The sequence below is a fragment of the Anolis carolinensis genome, chromosome 4 (genome assembly GCF_035594765.1).
Source record: "Anolis carolinensis isolate JA03-04 chromosome 4, rAnoCar3.1.pri, whole genome shotgun sequence".
In the NCBI taxonomy this organism is placed as follows: Eukaryota; Metazoa; Chordata; class Lepidosauria; order Squamata; family Dactyloidae; genus Anolis; species Anolis carolinensis.
Genome location: NC_085844.1, coordinates 101,078,078 through 101,087,188, shown reverse-complemented (window position 1 = coordinate 101,087,188; position 9,111 = coordinate 101,078,078). Strand labels below are relative to the sequence as shown.

The 9,111-nt window shown below is 39.4% G+C and overlaps 1 long non-coding RNA gene across 1 annotated transcript; it reads left to right on the top strand.

The window, feature by feature from the left end:
* Nucleotides 1-595: 595 nt before the first annotated feature.
* On the top strand, nucleotides 596-8,790 carry LOC134298191 (uncharacterized). The gene is made up of 2 exons (XR_010005136.1): nucleotides 596-2,979; nucleotides 3,316-8,790. It is a non-coding gene; the product is annotated as an uncharacterized LOC134298191 (long non-coding RNA).
* Nucleotides 8,791-9,111: the final 321 nt, after the last annotated feature.

The following is a 9,111-nucleotide window of genomic DNA, read 5'->3' as shown; positions in this document are numbered from 1 at the left end:
TTTCAGCTTCTGAGGAAGACAAAGGCAAGCTGGTTTTGTACAAATCTTGCACGAAGAACCTGTTTTAGATTCACCTTAAGTAAATAAATCAGAAACATCCTGAAAGCACGCAATATCATAAGAAATGCATTATGGATGAATTCCGACCCATTTGTACACTGGCCAGACAGATGCCTGTCAGCTCACTCCAGCCGCTTCCAAATGAACACAAGAGACTCGCTCTGTTATAACTGAAAACTTTACTGTAGGATACTTTGACACGCATAAAGCCCGAGATTGCTGGTTGGCCCAGAAAGACTCCCTTATATACACTCCCCCACATTCAAAGTAACAATTCCCGCCCAGAGAAAACCCCGCGCAATTCTTCCCCTCAGCAGGCCAACCGTTTTCCTTCAGGGCCGTGAACCACAGGTGCCTTATCAGTCTGTGATGTCAGCGTCCTTGATTTCTGGCGCCAGAGTACAGGCCCTGAAATTATGGTCCTGACAGATGCCTATTGATAGTTCTTTTCTCCTCTTTCCCAGCAAGTGGTTAATAATAATAATAATAATAATAATAATAATAATAATAATAATAATAATAATAGAAGATCAGGTGGCAGAGGACTCTTACAAGTAAAACAAGCAGTCAAAGAAGAACATGCCCTGGCAGAATATGTAAAGCAAAGTGAAGAACCTGCTTTGATTGAAGTTAAAAATCAGAAACTCCTCAAAGCACAGCAGACAAAAAAACAGTACAAGAAAACCGCACTACAAACTAGAGCTGACAGCTGGCACAACAAAACATTGCATGGAAAGTTCCTTGACAAAATTGAAGGAAAGGCTGACAAGGAGAAGACCTGGCTATGGCTCACAAATGGGACACTGAAGAAGGAGACAGAAGGCCTGATCCTTGCAACCCAGGAGCAAGCCATCAGAACAAATGCAATTAAAGCCAAGATCGAAAAATCAGCAGTTGACCCAAAATGCAGACTGTGTAAGGAAGCTGACAAAACCATTGATGATATCCTCAGCTGCTGTAAAAAAAATCGCACAGACAGACTACAAACAGAGGCACAACTATGTGGCATATCTGTCTTGTTTGCTCTGTCATACAATAAAATAAAGTTTATTTGTATCCCATCCCCTCTCCCCAGGGGACTCGGGGCAGCTTACAACATAATAATGCAATACAATAAGTGCAATACAGAAAATTATATAGAATACGACAAACAATTAAAAACACATCCAATTGATATAAAACAAAATATGACACAAGTAACAAAACAGCAATAAAATTATGAATATTAGAATAAAACAGTTTTTTCTATGAGCTACAGGGGCTTGCTACTCCGATAGAGGTAAATCCATATAACAGAGAGAATAACTAATCACTGCCAAAAGCCTGTTTAAATAACCAGGTCTTCAAGTTCCTCCTAAATGCTGTAAGAGTGGGTGCTTGTCTGATCTCCCCGGGGAGGATGTTCTAGAGTTGGTGGGGGCACTATTGAGAAGGACCTCTCCCTCATCCCCCATTGGCCTCACCTGACCCAAACAGGTTGTAAGGGGGGGGGGGCGGTCGCATAAATAGGCTGGACCTGAGCTGTACAGTGCTTTATAGGTAATAACCTGCACTTTGAATTGGGCTCGGAAGCAAATAGGCAACCAGTGAAGCTCCTTCAGCAGGGGGTCGTATGATCTCTATAACCCACCCCCATCAGTAGCCTGACTGCTGATTTTTGTATTAGTTGAAGCTTGAAAGCTGTCTTCATCCCTATGTAGAGTGTAATCCATACGAGATGTAACTAAGGCATGGATCACCTTGACCAGATCTGACTTTTCGAGGTACAGTAGCAGTTGGCACACAAGCTTTAATTGTGCATAGGCCCTCCCGGCCACCGCCAACACCTGAGCTTCAAGTATCAGCACTGAGTCCAGGAGGACCCCCAAACTGTGGACCTATGTTTTCAGGAGGAGTGTAACCCCATCAGGCACAGGTTGCCACCCTATACCCTGATGGAGGACATACCTTCCCCAATATTGATGGAACATATAGCCTTGGAGAAAGGGACCTTAAATCTCCACCATTTAAAAAAAAAAACAGGGAGAGGAGAGGGTTTCTCTCTGTGTTTAAATGGACCTCTCCTTGGTAGCCAGTAATAAAACAATCACAGTGCCACTTTCCAGGGGTAATACATACAAGCAAAGCATTGCCCATTTATAGGGCAACTAGCTGTGCCCAGCCACGCATTGCTGTGGCTAGGACTTAATTTTTCTTTTCTTTTTGTTGTATGAACATAGAGGTGTGGATGAGAGATTGTGCTGTCAATTTTCGAGGTTGTGGGGCGTTTAGTTTAGTTGTTTTGTCTGGTGCCGTGATTCCATTACCCTTTTATATATAGAGATGGAATCAGCCCAGCCAACTAGCTTCTGTGTTTATTTGGTGACCAATTATAAAGAAGTGTGGTGAGCTATCATATCTTGCATGGTTGTTGTTTTTTCACAGTAGGGACAGGTGTTTTTGTGAGAATCTGGGTTGACCTCCCCTGGCAGCCTAAATAAACACCCCAATGAAGAGACTATTTTTCCTTGAAGCCTGATGGAATCACCACGCACAGCGTTCTGCTTTAGTTTCCTTTTAAGAATGCATCACATTGAGCACAAAGGTGATTAGCTGATGTTGCCACTGGTTTCCATGGTTACCAGCTGGCATTCAGCAGCCCATTGTGACACAAGTACCGTCCTGTTTCCTGCTAATGACATAAATATTCACAACTCTGGAACTATTGATAAAAGCCTATATTTTTACCTAGAATAATTCTGTAGCTCTTGATGAATTTCTCAGCAGGGTGCCAGCTTCGTCTCCTTCAAGAAGCAATGCCATTTTAAGATTTCAACAGGCGGACAAAAGGTCACTTGAATGGAGGGAATGGAAACCAAGGCTGCTCGAGTAAAGTTTCCCTGATACCTTAGGCTTGCTAACTGGTTAAAAAAATGTCTGGTGAGTTTTTGACCTTCAAGATTGCTTGTCTAAATGCCAAAAGCAGGCTAGCTAGACTTTCTTGAATAACATTCATGTTGAGTTACTATTCTTGCTCAGGTGGTACAGCTCCCAAGTAAGCACTTAGTCAGCAAGTCAATGACTTAGTCACAATGCACCATGTCTTAGGCTTTATGTGGGGGATTACTTCAAGCACTTGGGGAGTTCCTTTGTTCTTGGGGAGTTCACCTTTTCTGAATCAAGGAGAAGCAAAGCGGCAGCTGCCAGAAATTCTCTCTCACCACCTCATCATACAGGCAAAATTGCCCATCCTGAGGTGCTTTTGCTCTTTTTCAGCTTGCCAACTCTCATCCCATGACATAGATCCACTTCTGGAAGTGGTCCGTGGTGCAAACTGCCATACACTGCCACGGCGGCAATATAGGAGGCTTCAACGGGGAAGCCAGGTGGTGGATGCTTCCCCATGAGTTGAGGTAAGGGAGAAGCTGGATGATGCAAGCTGGATGGGCGACAGTTTCCTCACTCCACCCACGCCGGACACCGCTGGATTCGCCACAATCCATGGCAAATTGGCAGCTTAATGTGTTGAGGGCCTTAGTTCCTTCCCTTCTCCAGTGCATATTAGGCAATAAAGGTAGGCCAATAAGCACCCAAAGTAGAAGAGGAGAATTAGTTCGGTTCTGGTAAAATTGCTAACTGTAGGATTCTTGGAAGAAGCAGAATTATGATACAAGCCTAGCACAAAGTTTGAAAACTTATTTTTAAAATGAATTAATTACAATAATCATTCCCTGGTTCCCATTTTAGACTTGTTTTTCAAAAAAATATTGTCTTGTTTCTGTTTTGAAGCAGAGATATTTAAAATAGTTACTATCTGGTTGCTTAAAACCAGTGCAAGAAACAGCATACTCCATCATGTAACCTTCCTTTACAATTGGGTCAGATTTGTTAACTGACTATATAAGTAATATTTAAAGATCCCTGACAAACACCCAGACTAAGACAATAGCCAAACCTCTGAATGACAGTTGAGCATTTGATATATACAATAATATTTTTAAAGAGAAATTCGGAATCTCATTAACCAGGAGCAATTCCCCATTGTCTTATTGATAGAAGACAGGAAAATTTCATCACATAAGGGTGACTTATCCCTCTTTATCCAAATGTCCCATAATCACCCACCATTGTTCCATTCCAAGTTGTTACTGGGACATGACTATCCAGCAACAACTTGAAATCAATAAAACTTTATTAAAGTTCCCACCATACATGATCTGCCAATCTAATTAATCAGAATTTCAGAATGCATCTACGTTAAACCAATGAGAAACAAATTGTATATACTGGACCAATAAGGGCAAAGCACATTGTTTTTGTGACTTGATAAAGTATGGGTGGCCTCCACCATAAGGACATGCCATATTTTGGAACCTTTGCCTGGCATCTAATCACTGAAAAATAGAAACCTTTGGTCTAGCACCCTTCTCTTGGAATATCAGAGCTTCAACACTCCGGGACTGGACTCTCCCATTCTTAGGATAAAAATGGAACCAAGTAATGGTGCAAAAGAAGCCTCAATTTTTAGTTGACAAGGACATCACATTGGTATGTTCTTGATAAATGGTAAAAAAGAAACTATTAATTTCTAGTTCAGGCTTCATATTTCTGCCAGGAAACAGAATTAGCCTTAGGTCTGTTACAAATCAGCAGTGTGGAGTGCAACACAGATCCAGTAATTACGCCTTTGCTGCATAGGGCCCAGCTATCTTCCCTCAAGGATACTCTTGGGACATTACATTTCTTTGCCACTCAGATGGCAGTAGATTGTTGCTGTGGGAATATCATTATTTTCCCAGCTAACAATAAGAGGTTGTTCTTCTGTACTTCTGCTAGCAGAGCCCTGTTTTTCTGACTGCCTCATGAATGTGCCAGTGAATCAATTAGCCAGCAGAACTGCTCTGCGGTCTAAGATTTGTCAACAGATAAGCAACAACAAAAGGGAGAAAGAGTAGAGATAAAGAGAAATTAATTTATACAAGATCCAAACTTCTCCAAACAATAAGTGTCAAGACAAAGTTAGGCCAGGGTGAGGATGAATGTAAATAATTTTCAGTATCTTTAGGCTGAATAGGGTTTGGATTTAGTGTTATCTCCATTGGTCATCTTGGCCAATTAAGATTGTGCTCTTAAACAGCAAGCAAGGCCAAGCAAATATAATGTGCTGACCTATCAATTGAAATGAACACGTTTCATTAATTTCTGTCCAAATCTCTTATCCCATTGATATAGTTCTATCTATTTCGAAGTGTTAAGATACTCAATGTATTGCTATATCATAGTGATCAAACATCCAAGCACCAAATGTTTAGATTTTTAACAAACATCATCCACCCTGCTCTATGTTGTTGCAGATACCATTTCGAAACCTGATCTATGTGGATTCTCATTCTGTTGTATCTGAATTTTATTTGATGCAAACTGTTTTGAAATAGCCAAGATTAGCAAGCATCACATTCAATTCTTTGCATCTTCCCTCTGGAGTTTACATTCAGGAAATGAAAGTAGTGTGCAGAAGAAGAGCAAAATGCGGGAGATGTTTAATGGTATCCCTGATGTTTATTCCTTCTCAAAATGACCTCTTTAAAGTTGTTTTTCTCACCACAAGAGAAAGGATATAAACACTTAATTGTGCTGTTGCATCTTTGACATTATTAGAAATATGGCGCAGTGTAGCCATTTGGAATGCCAATGGTGAACCTTTGAGAAGGACTGTAGCTCATTGGTTCATATGCAGGAAATCCCAAGTATAATATCAGGTAGAGTTAAAAAGGAATCATATCTAAAATCTCTGAGAGTCATTGCTAGTCAGTGTCAAAAATACAGAGCTAGATGGATTAATGATGTGATTCAGTATAATGAAGTCTTGAGTTTCAGATCAGTTCTCAGCCTTGGACTAGTCAAGCTACTTTTTCTTAACTTTTGATCCCTACTTGCTATAGGAGGGCATCAAATCCATGAATATTAGTAAGTCCCACTGGTTAAAATGAAACATATTCTCAGATGAATATGCATTAGCTCCCTTATCTACCTAGTTCTTTAAAAAGAATAGCCTTGAAAACGAAAGTATATTTTTGATACTGGCATCCTAGCATTTTTGATGAAAGAAAATTGGTATGATAACACAAAGGAAACTGGATATATCTATATTAATATTTTCTTGTACACAAACTGTGTGGATGGGTCCTTAGTGAAAGGAATGTAAATGCATGGATTATCTCCATTGAGAAAGCCTTGCTTTCGATGGATATGGTGTGATATGGAAGCTCTTAATCTCCATTGAATCAATTATATAAAAATGTCACAAATCTTTGGATGTTGTAATCATGACATGATAAATATGCATAGATGAAGCAGCCATTCATGTTAGAGTTTTATCTAAAGGAACTTGACTGCTACATAATGCTTCATTCTTATAGTATCTATAGCTTTAGTATATAAAAAAACCACCTCTCAAAATAGTAAAATATGATACTTGAATCTGCGGGGTGTATTATTACAGCAACTTTTTGTTGCAGTAGGATTTTCTCAATGAATACCATTACATTATCTTCTTATACAAAGATCACACTGGGAGGTCTCTCAAAAGGGTATGTGTGAAGAAGTGTATAATTATATTCTGTATATAGATGAAATGTGTATTTAATTTTGTTTAAACAGTCAGGTTTGGCTAAGTTTAAAATGGTGAGTATTAGAGTGAATTGATATGTATGAGGGAAGGTAGCCATCTTAGAATGCTAGAACAGGTTACCATAGCAACAGGGGCGGAGCCAACCGCCGCTTGGAAAGGAAAAGGGGAATGTTTTAAAACCCAGCAGTCTGTGATTTCCATCCACAGTGAAGGAACTGGTTCTCAGGTAGAGAATCAGGGTGACTCAGAAGAATTTGAGTCAGGCCTAAAATAAAAGGATTTATTTTAGGAGTCTGTGATTTTCCAGTCACAGTGGTGGATCTGATTCTTGTGTGGAGAATCAGGCTGGCTTAAATAGAAAGATTTGAGTCAGATTTAGGTTGGACCAGACTAGGCAAGTTAGGTGATTTGTCTAGGGTCATCTGTAGAGTCTGTGGATTAGGGAACATTAATCCCAGGGGATCCAGTAGGATCAGGGTTTAGTGTAATCCAGGGAAAGAAGTATTTTGAAAGTTTAACCACCTCATAACTGTTTGTAACCATTAAGCGAAGTGCCTTTACTAAGTTATCTGAAACCATCAAGCTCTGTACCTGCAATAAACTTGTTTTGATTTTATTCTAACTAAGCCTCTGTCATACTCTCATAATAAGTTAAGTAACATCAACACCTGAAGTGGAACAAATAGAGAAAGCTTATAAGAACCAGTACCATCTGCCTGACATCTCCATTGGTGGCAGCGAAGAAGAAGATAAACAAATAATCAATTAACATCATCTCTTATAAAACATCTTTATTAAGTGGTGGTATCTGTGTGTGTGCGTGGGTGGGATTCAAAGGGGATTCCATCCTCTGCCACATAAGTTCCCTACATAAATTGGTGGCAGCGGTGGGATCTGAAGGGATTCCATCCTCTGCCACATCAGCTCTCCACATAAATTGGTGGCAGCGGTGGGATCTGAAGGGATTCCATCCTCTGCCACATCAGCTCTCCACATAAATTGGTGGCAGCGGTGGGATCTGAAGGGATTCCATCCTCTGCCACATCAGCTCTCCACATTAATTGGTGGCAGCGGTGGGATTCAAAGAGGGATTCCATCCTCTGCCACATCAAGTCTTGACAGTATCTTATCTAGATTGTTATCTGACATTGTTTGCATATGTAATTCAAATTGTTCAGGAGAAAAACCAAGCTATAACAATAAACTGAATAGCTCCCTACCTGGCTCATTCAGAATCACATATGGTTCGCTGGAGCTTTTATGGAATAAGACACTGTGGGCCTATATATTTTTATGGAATGTACAATCAGTAAAATGATATAGGGAAGTAATGCTGTAGTGTTTTCATTTTTGTCATTTATTTTGTTTTTTATGTTTTTGTTTCTGTCTTTCTTGCCTAATTTAATTCATCTTACTTTTGATTCATTTGAAATGTGGTGCTGTTTATTATTTGTTAGAACAGTGTAATAATAATAATTTATTTGTTTGACCAGTCATATGACCATTTCAAAGGTTAGAACAGTGTAAAATGAAATAAGCAATTAATTTTTAAACAATTACAGTGAAATGAAATGAAAACTTACTCTGTTCTTCTGTGTGTGTGTGTGTGTACGTATGTGTATGTGTTTGTGTGTACACACACAGAGGGCATGTGTTTTGTGTGCATGTGCATTTGCCAAGAGGAATATAAAAGGTATCTCCAAAGAAATTCAAATTTAGTTGAGTAATCAAAACAGCATCTATTTTTAAAAAAACAAGGAAAGAATTCTGAATGCTGAAAGTTTTATGTATTTTACCACTTAAAAAAATAGTTATTCCATGTTTTACTATTTATATAATTGCTGCTTTTTAAAAAATGTTTCCCAGATTTCTGGTGAACGATGTCTCTCTATGTCTCTTTGCCTGGGTTCTATGAATTAGTCTCCAGTGTTAATACTGTATGTTTTATGTTGATTTTAACGATTGTTTTTACTGTAATGGATGTTTTTATTGGATAACTGTTTTATTGCTGTGTTTTGATATTTGATTGTTTTATCGGGCAAGGCCCCATGTAAGCCGCCCCGAGTCCCTTCGGGGAGATGGGGCGGGGTATAAAAATAAAGTTGTTGTTGTTGTTATTATTATTATTATTATTATTATTATTATTATTATTATTATTATTATTATTGTGTGTCATGATCCTTTTTATCTACTATAATGTATTGCATCTGTAAACTGCCATCTGTGAATGGAGCCACTGGTGGTGCAGTAGATTAAATCACTGAGCTGCTGAACTTGCTGACCAAAAGGGGGAGCAAGGGAGCAGGGGGAGCTCCTGCTGTTAGCCTCAGCTCCTGCCAGCCTAGCAGTTCAAAAACATGCAAATGTGAGTAGATCAATAGGTGCCGCTCTGGCAGGAAGGTAATGGCGCTCCATGCAGTCATGCCAGCCACATGACCTTG